The 17,433-nt window shown below is 44.7% G+C and overlaps 1 pseudogene; it reads right to left on the bottom strand.

The window, feature by feature from the left end:
• Window positions 1-526: 526 nt before the first annotated feature.
• On the bottom strand, window positions 527-1,225 carry LOC116636209 (annotated as a pseudogene).
• Window positions 1,226-17,433: the final 16,208 nt, after the last annotated feature.

Raw genomic sequence — 17,433 nt, 5'->3', positions numbered from 1 at the left:
TACAGTTGTCTGATCCGTTTCTATACAGTAGTTAGCTGAATTCTGATAGGTTTTTTTGTTGAATTTTTAGATCAGTTTGGGGAGTTTTGCCATCCTACCAATGTTAAGTCTACTGATCCATGAACATGGGATGTTTTTCCACTTATTTACATTCTTTAATTTCTTTCAAGACCATTTTGTAGTTTTTAGAATAGAGTATAAATTTTGCACTTCTTTTATTAAGTTTATTCCTAAATATTTTATTCTTTTTGATACTATTGTGAATGGATTTTTCATTTCTTTCTTTTTTTTTTTTGTTAACTAAAACAGATGGCTATTTTATTTTCACCTTTCACAATAAAAATGAAATTTTTTTTTTTTTTTTTTTGGTCCCACTACTCCCCTGCAAAAACTATTCTTGCTTTGATAGGAAGGGGGAGCAAGTCTTTCTGGTTATCCTGTTAGAAAACACCTAGACTCACAGCACCATGATATCCTGGCAAAGTACAAGTAATGTAAAATGGATATAAAGAGGTTCCCTCTCTCCTTATCTGTCTGGTTGAGACATTCCTGGCTGAGTGGCCACCATCATGGGACAGGCGGGAGGTCTCATCACTGGGGGTGCAAGCATCATTGGCATGTGGCCTCCCATAGGTGGCCTCATTCCAGGAGCAGGTCCCACTGGCATCATCCCAGGAGGAGGAGGGCCCAACACGGGCATCATGGGAGGGCCCCTCCATATGGGGTGCTGGCATCATACCAGGGCAATGAGGACCTGGGAGACTGGGGGGGAGGTGGGATCATTACCCCTGCAGGAGAAGGATCAAAGAATGGAGTAGGAGGTATCTTTCCTTGTTGAAATGCAGTGGTGATTTTGTCGATCAGGCTCTGAGCCTGCTCTTCTGTCCATTTCTTTTTTTTTTTTTAAAGATTTTATTTATTTATTTGACAGAGAGAGACACAGCAAAAGAGGGAACACAAGCAGAGGGAGTGGGAGAGGGAGAAGCAGGCTTCCCGCAGAGCAGGGAGCCGGATGCGGGACTCGATCCCAGGACCCTGGGATCATGACCTGAGCCGAAGGCAGACGCTTAACGACTGAGCCACTCAGGCGCCCCTCTTCTGTCCATTTCTGATAGTAGTCTTTCATATTCTCTTTGTGCTTCCTACCACTGCAGTGTGGCTTTCTCACAGATGGAGAGTCATGGGTGAGGTACGTGTCGCAGTAATCACAATAAAACTTAGGCATGTTGCTCTGCAGGCCATTGGCCATTCTGTCCCTGATCTGTTTCCTTAATTTGATTTTTGGATTATTCATTGCAAGTGCGTAGAAATACAATTGATTTTTTTGTATTTTGATCTTGTATCCTGCAATCTTGCTGACCTAGTTTATTAGTTCTAATAGTATTTTTTAGTGGATTTCTTAGGATTTTTACTATACAAGATCATATCATCTGTGAATAGAGAGTTTTACTTCTTCCTTTCAGTCTGGGTACTTTTTATTCCTTTTTCTTACCCTTTGTCCTAAGGAATGGTCTTAAGGGTTCGGAAAGACTAAAATGTACTGGACCAATCTCTGGAGAGAAACTCGGAAGTGTACCGCTGTATGCTCAGCATCCTACTTGGTGATCATGTTTGTATCCATTTATTGAAAACAAAATAAAACATATGTGGAGTATTCATGGTGCCCTAAAAGTCTAATGGGAGTGTTCTTTTCATTCTTCTCCTCTTGGGCTAACATGTTTCCTTTTCAGTGGACACTTATTGAGAACTTCTTTTTGACATATTTTCTAGGTATCCAGGCTATGATGCTGAACGGGAGTGGCCAACACCTAGCTCAAAGTCTAACCAGGGAGATAGACAAGCCAAACTGATAATTACACCCTCATGAGAACAACACAGTTTATGGGAGGGATGTACAGAGTGATATGGGAGCATAGGAAAGGGGAAAGGGAAAAAGATTCTCAATGAAAGCAGATCGGATTGGGACATCTTGAAAAGTAGGCAAGGGGCCCAAGTGTGTTTCAGATACACAAAACCCCAACTGGCCCTCCACCAGGACCGATTCTCCAGTGATTTCTCCTTCCCTATTTGATTAGTGTGCAAATAGGAGTGTGTAGACCCCCAGTGGGAGTCCTACGAGGACCCTGGAGCACTGAGTAAGTCTAAGAAAGGAGAAATAGAAAGAATGGTTGAGATCAACCAGGAAGCATAAATATGACTTCCTCTTGGCTTCTTGAGAGAAATTACTCATCCTGTTATCATTCTCTTCCCAGCAACCCTCTTCCCTTGGCCTGTAATATGACTTTGTTCTCTGGCATTCTGCTCTACTCAGGGCAAGGGGCCTCAGTTCAAATCCTGCCTTAGGTAGCCACAAATGTCTGCTTTATTTTGTTCAGTTGAATAGGCCACAAATGTACCATCAAAATGCCTGATTTTAGGGTGGCCAACCATGCTGGTTTGCTTGAGAGTATCCCAGTTTTACCATGGAAAGTCCTGCATCCTGGGAAGCCCCTCAGTCCGAGGCAAACTGGAATGGTTAATCACTCTCTCAGTATGTCTAGACAGGAGCAATCTTCAAAGGAGTTTCATTCAACATCGGAAATCAAAGGTTTTAATGCATCTGGGAGGTACTATCATCTATTGATGATTAGTTAAGACTCTGAGGTTAAGAACTAGGATAGCCTTTCAGCTCTGCCAGTTACAGTTTCCAGGGTTTGGGCCAGTTATCTGTCATTCTGAGTCTCACTTTTCACATCTGTGGAACCGTAGGAATAACACTAATTTCATAGGACTGTTGAGAATTAATTGAGAGAATGCCTGCAAAGTGCTCGGCACAGGATCTGGAATGTCATAAGGGATCGATAAATAATCAATATCCTTGTTCAGAGGTCAGCAAACTGAAGATAGTGTGCCAAATCCAATCAGTCTCCTGTTATTATAAATAAAGTTTTATTGGAGCCACATCCCTGTGTTCACGCATTATCTATGACTCCTTTCAAGCTATAAAGGCAGAGTTGAGTAGTTGCAATAGCTGCCTAGCTTAAAATAGTTTCTGGTCCTTTATAGAAATAGTTTGCTGATTCCTGCTCCTGTTAATATTACCAAGTGCAGTTGAAGGAGTCCTGACTCAGAGCCAGGAAGCCTGGCCTCCAGTCTGATAAGCATTAGCTCTGTGACTTCGGGCAGATCACCCGACTCCTCAGGATTTATGTCCTTGCTTGTGAAACTAGTAGATGATGTACAATAAGGCCCATCCATGTGGCCAAACTTCTGGGACCTATGTTTTGAACCTATGAGATACTTACAGAAAGAAGTTCTGTGGAAGGGGGGTGAAGTGTGCAGTGAATTCCAGCTTTGAAGCCTCATTCTTGAATTCCCCAGATTTGATGAGGTGTTCCCTTCCTGAGCTGCGCCCTTAAGAGTAAGTCCCAGCAGCCTTCAGAAGAGGGTGGGATGAGCAAGCTCATCCAACCCACCTGAAAGTCTCTGTCAATGGCTGTGGAGAAGGAAGGGGCTGTGTCCTACCCCACCAGGGAGCCTGGTTTCTGGTGTGAGGAAGAATGAATCACAACCCACTCCTACCTGATCTACCTGCCTACAGGGGGTTGTGGAGAGTCACCCTTATTTGCTAATGATAATTTTTAAATGATTCTGAGCCACCTCAGAGGTCTGCCTCTACTCTCCTGAAAGTGCTGATTACAGAATGATGTCCTCTGGTTTCATAACTGGACAAAATGCACATTAATAGATAGGGAGAGAGAGGGAGAAAAGGAGAGAGAGAGAGAGAGAATGAACCAGGCTCTCAAGAGTTTTCCATATTTAATAACCCATTACATAGAAAACTCCCACCAACTCTTTAGATGTAACTCCATTTTATAAAGAAATCTCTTTCTCCCCTCTTTTTTCTTCCCCCCCATTCCAGATGCTTTCCCTCATTTGTCTCCCTAAACACTAGTTTAAGTCCTTCTCCTTTGAGAACCTACTCTGGCTAACACAGGCCACCCATCTCTCCCTCTTCCGTGTGGTTGGAGCCTCTACCCAGCACTTCCTCACACCTGGTCTGGATTGTTTCCTGATAGTTCTGTGGGCATTAGTCTCCTCTTCCCAGAAGGACTGTCATTTCCACAAGGGCAGGGCAGGGCTGTGCTGTCTACCTCATCTGCATGCCCTGCAGGTTTGGGCTGGCACTGGGCACAGCAGGAGGTGGGGGCCTGCTAGAAGGTTCTCCTCACCCGCCTCCAGCCAGTTATAGGGCTGGGACTTCCCATCTCATCCAGGCTCTGGAGGCTACATTTAAACCTCTCCTACACCCAGATCTCTTTTTCGATTTGTTATCCTAGTGGGTGGGTTGATTCATCCTGCCCTGCTCTTTCCTCAAGGCTGTAGTATGTCAGGGCTGGACTTTTTCCCTGATCAGAATAACAACATCAGGGTTTGGCTGGTGGCAGCCTTTCCTTAGTGAATAAAGAAAATGAACTGTGTTGTCACCACAAACGAGTGCTTATCTGCCTTGTTCTCTTTTTGCAGAATAATTAACATTCTGTTGCTAGGAAAGCCATGAGTGTCATGGGGATGTCTAATTGCATTTACATACTGGAGCTCTTTTGATTCTCTTTACTTTGGTATCAACTTTTATTGTGATTATATGGGGGAAAACTAACCCTTTTTTACTTTATTTATTTATTTTTTTAAGTTTATTTGAGAGAAAGAGAGAGAGTGCGCGTGAGTGCAGGGGAGGAACAGAGGGAGAGGGACAAGCAGACTCCCGATGTGCGTGAAGCCCAATGCAGGGCTCCATCTCCATCTCACAACCCTGAGATCATGACCTGAGCTGGAATCAAGAGTCAGATGCTCAACTGACTGAGCCACCTTGGCGCCCCAAACCCTTTTCATTAAACTAATGTGGATATTAACTATTTCTAGCAGAAAAAACACACATTCAAGAAATAGGGTGTTTACTTCCTGCACTTTCCTGGGCAGCCTGTGGAGTGGCCACTGGGAACCCCGCTGCAAGGGAACGAAGGCCCCATGGACATTTCTCCTTCCCACTGAGGAGTGGGAGGTGTGGGACAAGCTAGTCAGGAGCATTCATTCACTCACTTTTTGTTGTGCATCTGCTAAGTACTAACAAATGAGAAGACAACATTTTCCATCTGTATGATTTGTTTTCCACACATGGACTTTGGTCTCAGACTTCTAGCCTCTAGAACCATGAGGAATTAAATTTCTGTTGTTTAAGACACCTAGTCTGTGGTATTGGTTACAGCAGCCCTAACAAAGTAATACACTGGGTCTAGTGCTCCTTATTTTTCTGGCAACTATGAGCTTCTCAACCAGTTCTAGATGTTCTGTGGGACTTCTCTTTTGCAGTTCTTAGTGAGCTCTCAAAGGACAGTGTCCTTCCTCCCCATCAGTTTTTCTTTTTTCCCCCCTTAATTATTGAAGTATAATTGACATACAATGTTATATTAGTTTTAGGTATACAACATCGTGATTCGACAATTCTATAAAGTACTCAGTGCTCACCATGATATGTGTAGTCACCATCTGTCACCAAACAACATTATTACAATATTATTGACTATATTCCCTATGCTATTCTTTTCATCTCGTGACTTATTTATTTTGTAACTGGAAGTTTATGTCTCCTAATCCCCTTTATTTCACCCCCATGCATCTCCCCTCTGGCAATCATCTGTTCTCTGTATTTGTTTGGGGGGCGCCTGGGTGGTTCATTCGGTTAAGTGTCCGACTCTTGATTTAGGCTCAGATCATGGTCTCAGGGTCATGAGGTAGAGCCCCATGTCAGGCTCTGAGCTGGGCACGGAGCCTGCTTGGGATTCTTTCTCTCCCTCTCCCTCTGTCCCTCATCTGCCGCTCATGTTGTCTCTCTCAAAAAAAAAGTTTTGTTTTTTTAGATTCCACATATAAGTGAAATCTTGTCTCACCAATAAAAAAAAATTTTTTTTAAAGATTTAATTATTTATTTGATAGAGAAAGAGAGACGGAGAGCAGGAGCAGGGGGAGGAACAGAGCGGGAGGGAGAGGGACAAGCAGACCCAGGGATCATGACCTGAGCTGAAAGAGGTCTTTCAGACCAAGAGTCTGACACTTAACCAAATGACCCACCCAGGCACCCCAATGCCAATCAAATTTTAACACAGAGTTTTACCCCACTTTTTTATTCTTTGCATTCTTTTCCTCCTGGTGTGCTGGGAAAACCTGGGACCGGAAGTTAAGAGGCTGAAGCCAAGAACATTGTTATCAAGCTGTGTGACCTTGGGGAGGTCACAAAAGCTCCTGGGCCTCAGGACTCCTGGCCTGTAAAACCAGTGGTGGAGCGGGAGGCTCTCTGAAGCCCCTCCCCAGCTCTGACAGATACTCCTGAGTCTGCCATTAACCTCTCACTGGACACTCTAGTGAGTTCTATCTTTCCTCACGTTGCTGATTTCTCCTGTTCATAAAGTAGCTAGGAAATTCCTTATTGCTAATATCTGTAAGGGAGGCCAGCAGAAAGAAGTTCCTCTCAGAGCTCCCATGTGCTAGTGAGAAAACCAGGAAGCGTAGTTCCAATTCCTGGGAGTAGACCTGAAATTCTAGAGCTGTCAGTTAAATTCCCAGCGCTGCCCCTGACCTCCTTTGTTCAACAAGACAAGTTAATGAATTACTTTTTGTTTTAACATAGGCAGTGGTTGAGGTTAAATGTTCCTTGAAAACTGGATGATCATGGAGATGTAAAATAGTGCAAAAATGAATTGATGAGCAGCCAGTCCTGTGAATCTGCCACCTATTCTAGGGAAGCTTTGCCATTTTGGCAGCATGGTTCGGCCTGTGGTCTGGTGTTGAGTCTGGGTCCAAACGAAGTATGGGTCTGCCTCCTTTCCCCCATTCCACGTGCAGCCCCTCAATCCAGCCTCGAACGCTTTGTCAGCTTACCTACTGTAACAGCTGCAGGCTCGTGTGTCCTTCTGGCACACACTCTGAGCCCATCCTAGGATTTGTTCACCTGAAATTGGAGGCCACCAACCATTGTCTTGATGAGTGCCCAGTGGCTTCATGTTTTGCTGTGTGTCCCTCTTCAATTCTGTTTAGCTCAGTGCAGCTTCATAAATTTAAGTACTTCCTGATGTATTCAGAACCATAAGGATACACAATGTCACATATAAAAGGACTACACGATCCAGTCCTAGATTCTGGAGAGCTTACAGTCTTCCCAGGAAGATAAGATATGTACATGAAACAATCTGAGAACTGTCAAGAGGAAAGAGCTATAGTCCCTGCTGGGCTGATGAGAGGCTCGAGTGCTCAAATGGATAATTGAGTCAGTAAGTTCCAGGACTGGTGAGAAAGGAGAGAAATTAGAGATGGCCGAAATTTTAGGAAAGAGAAAATGTGGGCCTTGATCTGTTTTGTCATTTTTAGAATGAGCCAGGTGATACCAGTTTATGGGCATTTCAGGCCCTGGAGAATCAGAAGAACCCCCTAGATTCTGATGGAAGTGAGACGTTGGGTTGAGGGATCTTAGGAGAGGTAAGAATGAGTAGAGAGAAGGGCCCGCAATGGAAAGTGGACTTGAAGAAACAGCCTGTTTAATTTGGACTGTGCGAGATGGTTTCCAAGCAAACACCCTCCCCTTTCTCCATCCCATACCTTTTTCACTTTCCAGATCCTGATGTCATGACTCAGCACAGCTGCAGTTATGTATCTTTTCCTTTCCGCCCGAACCCCCTCAGCTAAAGTACCACTTTCTTGGCACCCAAAATGGAGTGCACTGCCAGTGGAGCGGATGAGAGATTGATTTCGGACTGTCAGCCTTCATGGAAAGCTGTGGGCTACTGCATGGCCTTCTCTGAGCTGGCCACTGAAAAATGGGGTGGGGTGGGTCTTCTGAGAGGGTAGAATTTGCACAAATCTTTTCTAAACAATGGGCACTGGGAGACCTCCTTCCTTTCTAAATCAACCTGGATTCTGACCCCCTTTAGATGGAGTTCCAGGGTTTATTTCCATCCAGTGGGGCAGGGATGGCATTGTGGCGGGAGTTAATGTGATGGCTTACCTGGGAAGGTCTGAGGGCTCCAGGGAAGAGAGGGATGCTGGATGAGGCAAGGGCCCCTACCAAGCTATTATGGGAAACTACAAATCTAACAAGAGAGAACAGATTTTCTTTTTCATCCTGACAGGTCAGCTACCTCCTCGGAGCATGCCAGGAGCCATTGGTAACAGGTAACTTTGTTATTTAAAATATCGTCAAGAAGAATTTGGGGCTGGGCCTTGGTCTTTCCTAGGTGGAGGAATGGACACATGACCTAATGAGGGTTTAAGATGATTGGGATCATTGTTTCAGGGACCTTGGAAATGGTACCTTCCTGGAGGGCTGGAACATTCCTGTAAATTAATTCACCTATGCCCATCTCCTCCCAAGACAAGTGAGAGAGAGGGACGGCAGACCCAGAAAGACAAGACCACAGGTGGAGAGAAAACACACTTTCCTTTTACTATTCTGCTTCCATCTGCATTATTTTTGGGCAGTTAAGGGTTGGCATGGCTGGTTACCACTTGAGTTCTGGCCTGACTGTGAGAGCATATACGAGGAAGAGATGACCTTCGTGGCCCAGTCAGCTCAGAAAGGCAGTTTTGCTGCTTCCCAGCAAATACCTGAACAATCTGGGTCTGATAGAATTTGGGCTAGGTGTCCTTTCTTGTGAAATTTTGATATAAGAGGAAAAAACAGGCCATTCATGGACTTTGTTACCTTGTGAGAGGCAGTATATTGTGGTGGTTAAGAGCATGGGCTTTGAATTCACTTGATTCATATCTTGTGTCCCTTGCTTAAGAGCTGTATGCCCTAGACCAAGTTCCTTACCTTCTCCAGGCCTCAGTTTCTTCATCAGTAAAAGAGGGACAATAATGCTATCTAAGTAAATCCAGACATAAAAGTTGCTTTAAGAATTCAATGAGATAATATATATGTGGCACACGCTGATACAACTGGTAAATGACAGCCAGTAGGAATAATTATTACTTACAGAAGATTTGGATAGGGTAGCTATTTGGTAGATTCAATGAGATGGGCCATTTGGCCAAGAAGTTCATTATAATACTCATTATTAAAAACAAACAAATAGGGCGCCTGGGTGGCTCAGTTGGTTAAGCGACTGCCTTCGGCTCAGGTCATGATCCTGGAGTCCCAGGATCGAGTCCCGCATCGGGCTCCCTGCTCAGCGGGGAGTCTGCTTCTCCCTCTGACCCTCCCCCCCTCTCATGTGCTCTCTCTCTCTCATTCTCTTTCTCAAATAAATAAATAAAATCTTTAAAAAAATAAAATAAAAACAAACAAATAGGGTCACCTGGGTGGCTCAGTCAGTTAAGTGTCTGACTCTTCATCTCAGCTCAGGTCTTGATCTCAGGGTCATGAGTTCAAGCCCGCCTTGGGTTCTACACTGGGCATGAAGCCTGCTTAAAAAAAAATTAAAAACAAACAAGTTAATGTCCAAAACACTGGGAAGAGATATAAATAGGACAGATGCCCTTGACCTCCTCTATGACCACATGGCAATAACCTTTGACCACTGGGCAGCTGACTGAGGCTGGCTACCTAGCTTTCCCTACCCCATGACGTATGAGAGTACAGTACGCTTTGTCTTGCTGGGGGCTAACGTAATAAGTCTGAGCTGGAAACTAAATATATCCACTCAAAGAATATACACTGATCTCCTGCTGTATGGCAGACACTGTTGTAAGAGCTGGGGATTCAGCAGTGGCTAATGTCCTTGACCCCATGGCACATACATAGAAGTACCTACATGTACACAATGAACAAGGTCATTTCTGATAGTGATAAGGGCTGTGGGAATATCTTCTTTTCCTCTAAACCATATGTTAGGGGCCTTGCCATAGCAAACACTCCTGCTGATGTTGAATGTGGCTTTCAAGGCCACCAGGGCTGATTCACCTGTGCCTACCTATGCACACATAGGACTCCAGGGCAAAGCTTCTGACTTATGAGACATAAGGGTCCCCAGGTCCTCTGAAATACAGAGCTCCACTCAGTGTGGGAGAGCCTTGGAAAATCCTTTTTCCCTCCTCCTGGGATTATGTTAATAGGTCTTATATCCTAAAATGCCCCTTTGCAATAAAATTCATGTTTTCAACCAATTCAGTACTTTCCTGTCTCTCCCATTTGCACAGATCGCTGTTATTTGGAAGTTTAAAAAATGTGTAGAGTCCTCAGGATTACATGTTTCTTAGTCAAACAGAAATATGTTCCCTTTTTTGTCCTCCATGTAGAAAAGTATCTCTGGAAACATATACCAACCAATGCCAAATGCCTGCGAGTCAGGAAAAGAGATACCTGCCAAACCTTTAAAGTTGGATTTTCATCCAAAGTGAAAATTAGGGAGCTGGCTCTCCTGTACTTCGGATCTGTGACACAGGAAGCTGAGTGGGCCCTGAGCTGGAGGTCAGGGGAGCCCAAGTTCTCTGGAAGTTATTAGTCATGTTACATTGGGCAAATCGCTGAATATCTCTGGGGCTCTTTCCTCGTCTGTCAAGTGGGACAATTCAAGAGTTGTTGTGGGGGGTAAAATAAGGTAGTGCATCTAATTGCACGATCCATCCAACACCCTGGCTTCTTTGTTTCTTGACCTCACCTCCGGAAAATCTCTTTCTGCAACCCAGCTCAGCCTTCCACTCTCTTGGTTACACCTAGTCATCAGCAACTGCTCTTATCTCTAAAATTTGGTTTTAAGGATTCCCTCCTCTGAGAATGATCTATTCTTCTGGCTCCCTGGCCCCCACACTGCAGAATTCCCTGATCCCCTTGGGACCACCCATCCATTGCCCCTACACCTCTGTCATTATCCCTCTCTCCCTTTGGCCTCACTTTCTTTCTTGTCTACTCTAGAATCAGTGCTTTTTTTTTTTTTTTTTTAAAGATTTTATTTATTTATTTGACAGAGAGAGACACAGCGAGAGAGGGAACACAAGCAGGGGGAGTGGGAGAGGGAGAAGCAGGCTCCCCGCGGAGCAGGGAGCCTGATGCGGGGCTTGATCTCAGGACCCCGGGATCATGACCTGAGTCGAAGGCAGATGCTTAACGACTGAACCACCCAGGCGCCCCTAGAATCAGTGCCTTATCATAACCACGCCCTCTTTTCCCTGTTACATTTTCTTGGCACAATCACAGCTGTAGTTGAACCCAACTATTCAGGTTGTTGCAGCTGAACGTAGTTGGGGAAAATCACACAATGGGGCTATTTTTTTCCCATTTAAATGTCATGACCCCTTACCTTAAATAAGCATTCACCACAGCCTAGCTACACCATTATGTTTCCCTAGTAAGGTTGCTTGGCAATTCAACAAAGAGGCTATTTTATACTCTCTTCTCCTTTCTTAAAACTCTTCTGTCTTCCCCTGCCTGCCACTGCTGATGGACCTTACCCCATAATGCAAAGAGAATTGAAAGATTTGGACAGAAACACCAACATCTTTCTATCTTTCCACCATCCAATCTACCAGCCTCTCCATACCTGGATTCACATTCTCCATCTTCCTTTCACCACAGAGGGAAATCTGCCCATTTTTGCCCAGAATTCCTCCCCTTCTCAGCAACTTCACTCCTGTGGTTAACTCACCTTCTTTCATGCATCCATCTTCTCTCTCCTGGATCTGTTTCCCCACGTATAAACGTGCTGTAATGTCTCCCACCTTAACACAAAACAAAATACATTCACTTTTGACCCTGCATCCTCCTGCCATCCCAGTTCTTTGCTCCCTGTCCGTGAAAACCTTCTAGAGAGTTGTCTACACTCCCTGCCTTCACTTGGTCACCTCACATTCGCTACCCCTGTCTGGATTCTGCCTCTCCTGTTTCACTGAAGCAGCTCTGTCTGGGTGACCGGTCACCTCCATGCTTTTTTGTTGTCCTCTTACTGGACTGTCTATCAGCATCCAATAGGATTACCTCCTGCCTCCTGCTGGAAACAGCCACCCCGTTTAGATTCCCTGATGTGCCCTCTTCTGGTTTGCTTTTAAACCTTCTGGCAACCCCTTCCCAGTCCCCTTGGTCTCATCCGCCTGTTACCCAGGGTCACCAATGTGCTGATGACTCCCTAATTAATATCTTCAGCTTTGACTTCTTCATTGAACTCGATTCGAATATACAAACACACACAAAATGTCTTCACCAGGATATCCATAAGCCATCTCAAATGTTAACTTTCTAGAACAGAACTAAGGACTCCTCCCAAAACTGGTTCTTCTCCAGCATTTCCTACTTTGGGTTAATTTGGCTGTCTCTTCCCCTAGTCTGTAAGCTCCTTTGGGGGCGCTTATTCATCATTGTATTTTAAAAATCCTCAGTGTGTGGTAAGTGTTGGTGCTCAGCAAATATCTGTTGAGTGAGGGAATGAAGGAAGACACGAGGTTCATCTTCAACTCCATGCCAAGGAGAAGGGAGATCTCTGGTGTTACGGAGAAAGACATTCATCCACACTGTCCCTGGGTGAGGCAGAGACCAGGCTCTTGTTTGTCCCCTCTTGTGTGAAGGAAAGTAAACGAGTGAGTGGCAGTTAGGGTGAGACACTGTTTTCTGTGTTACATGAGGAGATCTCTGGTGGCAAGGGCTCCTCAGCTGGGAAACCTGTGGGACTCACCTGTACACAGGTGAAGTCATTTGGGGTTAACCACAGCTTGCTTCACCATGTCTTCCTGCCTTGCTCCACCCTCGGGTGGAGCTCCTGTGCTGTTCCCCAAACACATGCCTAAGGGTGGTGATGGTGTGTGCTTAGAATAAGCTCCAGAGACCAGGCCTGATTTTGGCAAACAAGCCTCTAGCAGTGGTTCTCCAACTTGATTGCACTTCATGATCACCTGGGAGCTTTTGAGAGACACGGATACCTGGGCCCATCCTGGGGATTTTGCTTTAATTGGTCTGGGTGGGGACCATGATTGGTATTTTTAAAAAGCTCCTAGGTGATTCCAATATGTAGCCAGTCTGAGAACCCTGTTCTAAATGGATTAGATGGAATGTTCCTTTCTCCCTCAGTTGGGAAGGAAGAGCCTTGTCTGCAAAGGGGCAGAGGGCTGGCTGCTCTGGAGGCTTTAGGCATGGTCCTCCCTCCCCCTCCCCAACCTATGCCTGGAGGTCCCATCAGGACTTTTCCTCCAAGACAGGGGCCAGCACACTTTTCATGCAAAGGGCCAGACAGTAAATATGTTGGTTTCAGGGGCCATTTGGTCTGAGTCATAGCTACTTAATTTTGCTATTGTAGTGGGAAAACAGCCATATGCAATATGTAAATGCATGAGCACAGCTGTGTTCCAAAAAACTTCATTTATGGACACTGAAATTTGCATTTTATACAATTTTCACATGTCATGAAAGTCTTTTTTTTTTTTTTTGTCAGCCATTAAAAAATGTAAAAACCATTCTTAGTTTGTGCACCATATGCAAAAAAGTGGTGGCCTGGATTTAGCCTTCCAGTTCCCTGCTCCAAGAGATGAGTGGCAGCCACTCTTCACAGCTTGATAAATGGCAAAGGCCTTCCCACTTTCTCTCTCTGGGCTTTCCCATTTCTCCATTGAAAATGGTCAGCAAACCAGCTCTTCCTATAAGGAGTGTCAGTCAAGAGAGGAATCCTACTTTATTTACCTATGCACTTCATCCTGAACGAGAGTTCAAGTGTACCGAAGCAGGTGATCTTTAGAAAAGATAAGGCTTAGATTTTAGCTCTTTGAGTCATGCATTTTCTCCAAGGAGCTGAGGACATTGTAGGAAGAACTTTGAACAGACACTCTTCCTTATGCAATCCTCACAGTTAGGAAGGAGTAAGCAGCAAGAGAGAAACTTTAAGTGCTGTGTGAGAGAGAGGGAGAGTAACTAGAGTCTAGTTGTCTCATTTGTTAATCCTATCTTCCCTGATCAGATTTAGAGTTTGGAGCAGACACTGTTGGATGATGCCTATGTCCTAGTTCTTGCTGTCCAGCTTCCATGTCTTCAGAGGGGCCCCATGTCCAGCTCCACAGGGTAAACCATAAGTAGTCCAAGTCAAGAAATAGATACCAAACAAATAGTCCCTTTTCTCCTTCTGGTCTTTGTCTGGATGCCTGTTGATGCCTGCACGTTGATGCTTGGAACTGTGGGAGCTATGTTGGGACCACGAGGGGGGTTAGTCTGAGTAGGACCCGCCAAGGATGATAGAGCAGAAAGGTGGAAGCAACTTGGGTCTCTGATGACATTGTTGTGCCACTGAATGAGTCAACTCTGGAGCTGCCCTGCGCTGGACTTCTTGTTGTGTAAGCCAAATTTCCCTATTGTTTAAAGTCATTTTTAATAGGGGTTTCTATTTCTTACAGCTGAAAACATTAAAACTCATAGAGAGGTCTGGAATGATTCATCTCCACAGCATCCAATACTGGGCACATAATGGGTCCCTAGTTGATTGATTAAAGGAACCATTTAAAATGCATGCATCCAATTATTATCTAGCAAAACAACTATTTATAAAGAAGTCCCTCTGAAAAAGGGTCACCCTCTTCCAGCATCTCTGGCAGGATACCCATCTGCAGTTTATTTTACTTGAAGTCTTAGTGACATATAATAATAATTAGGAGGCCCCAAGCCCATTTCAGCTAAAGAGCATATAGACTATGAACAGACCCAGGCTGGTAACCAAGGCTTTGCTGGTGAATGCCGCATTTTCTGAGAATCCCATAACTCTGAGAGAAGGACTGAGAAAATCAACACACAATGGATCAATCAGACATTTGTAGTCACCTTGTAACAGTAGGTTCTACTTTATAGTTTGAGATACAGTTGAGTTCCAATTGCTTTGGCTGCCTAACAAATTACTCCAAAACTTAGTGGTGTAAACTACCATTTATTATGATCACAGATTTTGTGAGTCAGGAACTCAGGGCACAGCGGGGCCAACTCACCTCAGTGGGGCAGCTTGAAGCCTGGGGCTAGAATCATTTGAAACGTCGCTCACTCGCCCACTCACAGGCCTGGTGGTTGCTGCTGGGAAGATTCAAGGAGCTGAGGTTTCTCTAACCGCTCTCTCCTTATGGTCTCTCTATCTGGTCTCTCCAGTAGGGCAGCTTCAGGGTAGGTGGACTTCTTACATGTCAGCTCAGGACTCCAAGGTGTAGGTCTGGAGAGAGAGAGAGAGAGCCAGATGGAAACCATGGTGACTTTTACGACCTAGCGTCAAAAGTTATGTAGCATCAATCCACCCCATTCTATTGCTCAAGGAGTTCAAAGTTCTGCCCAAGTTCAAGGGGAGGGAATACAGACTCCATTTCTTGATGGAGGAGTGTCAACATTATATTACATTGTAAGAAGAATATGTGGCATGTGATATGAACTGGTTCATGCTCCATCCTGGACATTCACCATCTCTCTAGGGCCTGTGGGGTTTCCAGGAGGTGAAGGCAAAGAAATATAAAGTAGGCCTGCCCTACAGCTGACACCTCTGTCAGTCTGTCTCCGTATAACAAGATGCCTGCTCTCAAACTGGTTTGTCCCCAGTGGAGCTTGGAGGGGTTCTTAATAATTTACTGAGAAAGTTCCTTCAGGTTCTTGCCTCAGAGAAAGGGATGCAGATCTCTGTAGCTCAAGAGAGCTCAGGCTGAAGTCAAACCCAGAGGAAGCCCTGGTGCTTGGTGATTGGAGTCTTCTATCTTTCAGTTGTTGCCACAGATTGGGGTGGTTGTTAAGAGGCCAAAAAATGAATCAACAGGCTGATGCTGCCCATGCAGGAATTTTTAGAGTTTATGAAGCACTTCAAGCTACATGTTTTATTGACAGATCATTTTAAACAAGCATTTGAAGTTCATTTCAGCTCACTAAGCAAGCAATCAGTTACTGGAAACACACAGAGATGAGAGGAAGAGGAAGCTGCCAGGTAGAGGAAGCTGAGTGGTGGTGGGGCTGGAGTGGTGAAGGTGGGGCTGGAGCCCGGGAGGGATGAGGCTGGTGGCCGAGGCAGGGAGCTGTCCCAGCGTGCTTTTAGGGGGGGGTGCAGAACCTGACTGTGCTTCCCATGGGGAGCAGAGAGCAGAAATGCAAACAGATTACACCCAAGTCAAAACAGTGATGCTAGAGAGAAAAAGCTGTATGTCTTGAAGAGGAAAAGGAATGTCTCTCTCTTTTTTTATTATTTAAATTCAATTAGCCAACATAGAGTACATAATTAGTAGAGTTTAGTAATTCATCAGTTGCATATAACACCCAGTGCTCATCACATCACATGCCTTCCTAATGCCCATCACTCAGTCATCCCTTCCCCTACCCCCACCCCTCCAGCAATTCTCAGTTTGTTTCCTAGAGTTGAGAGTGTCTCATGGTTTGGGGCACCTGGGTGGCTCAGTCCTTAAGCGTCTACCTTTGGCTCAGGTCATGATACCAGGGTCCTGGGATCGAGCCCCGCATCGGGCTCCCTGCTCAGTGGGAAGCCTGCTTCTCCCTTTCCCACTCCCCCTGCTTGTGTTCCCTTTCTCGCTGTGTCTCTTTCTGTCAAATAAATAAAATCTTAAAAAAAAAAGTGTCTCGTGGTTTGTTTCCCTCTCTGATTTCTTCTGTTTTCCCTCCCTTCCCCTATGATCCTCTGCACTGTTCCTTATATTCCACTATGAGTGAAACCATATGATAATTGTCTTTCTCTGATTGACTTAATTCGCTCAGCATAATACCCTCCAGTTCCATCCACTTCAATGTAAATGGTAAGATTTCATCCTTTTTGATAGCTGAGTAATATTCTTGTGTGTGTGTGTGTGTGTGTGTGTGTGTGTGTGTGTGTGTGTATCTCACATCTTCTTTACCCATTCATCTGTCAATGGACATCTGGACTCTTTCCATAGTTTGGCTATTGTGGACACTGCTGCTATAAACATTGGGATGCATGTGCCCCTTCGGATCACTAGAGTTGTATCTTTGGGGAAATACCTAGTAGTGCAATTGCTGGGTGGTAGGTTAGCTCTATTTTTAACTTCTTGAGGAACCTCCATACTGTTTTCCAGAGTGGCTGTACCAGGTTGCAATTCCCACCAACAGTGTAAGAGTATAAGAGGGTTCCCCTTTCTCCACATCCTTGCCAACATTTGTTGTTTCCTGACTTGTTAAATTTAGCCGTTCTGACTGGTGTGAGGTGGTATCTCATTGTGGTTTTGATTTGTATTTCTCTGATGCCAAGTGATGTTGAGCATTTTTTCATGTGTCTGTTGGCCATTTGTATATGTCTTCTTTGGAGAAATGTCTGTTCATGTCTTCTGCCCATTTCTTGACTGGATTATTTTTTTTTTTTGGGTGTTGAATTTGATAAGTTCTTTATAGATCTTGGATACTAGCCCTTTATCTGATATGTCATTTGCAAATATCTTCTCCCATTCAGTAGGTTGCCTTTTAGTTTTGTTGACTGTTTCCTTTGCTGTGCAAAAGCTTTTTGTCTTGATGAA

This window comes from Phoca vitulina, unplaced genomic scaffold, assembly GCF_004348235.1.
Source record: "Phoca vitulina isolate PV1807 unplaced genomic scaffold, GSC_HSeal_1.0 scaffold12, whole genome shotgun sequence".
Taxonomy (NCBI): domain Eukaryota; kingdom Metazoa; phylum Chordata; class Mammalia; order Carnivora; family Phocidae; genus Phoca; species Phoca vitulina.
The sequence above is the reverse complement of the archived record's forward strand: the minus strand, read 5'-3'. Positions and strand labels throughout refer to the sequence as shown.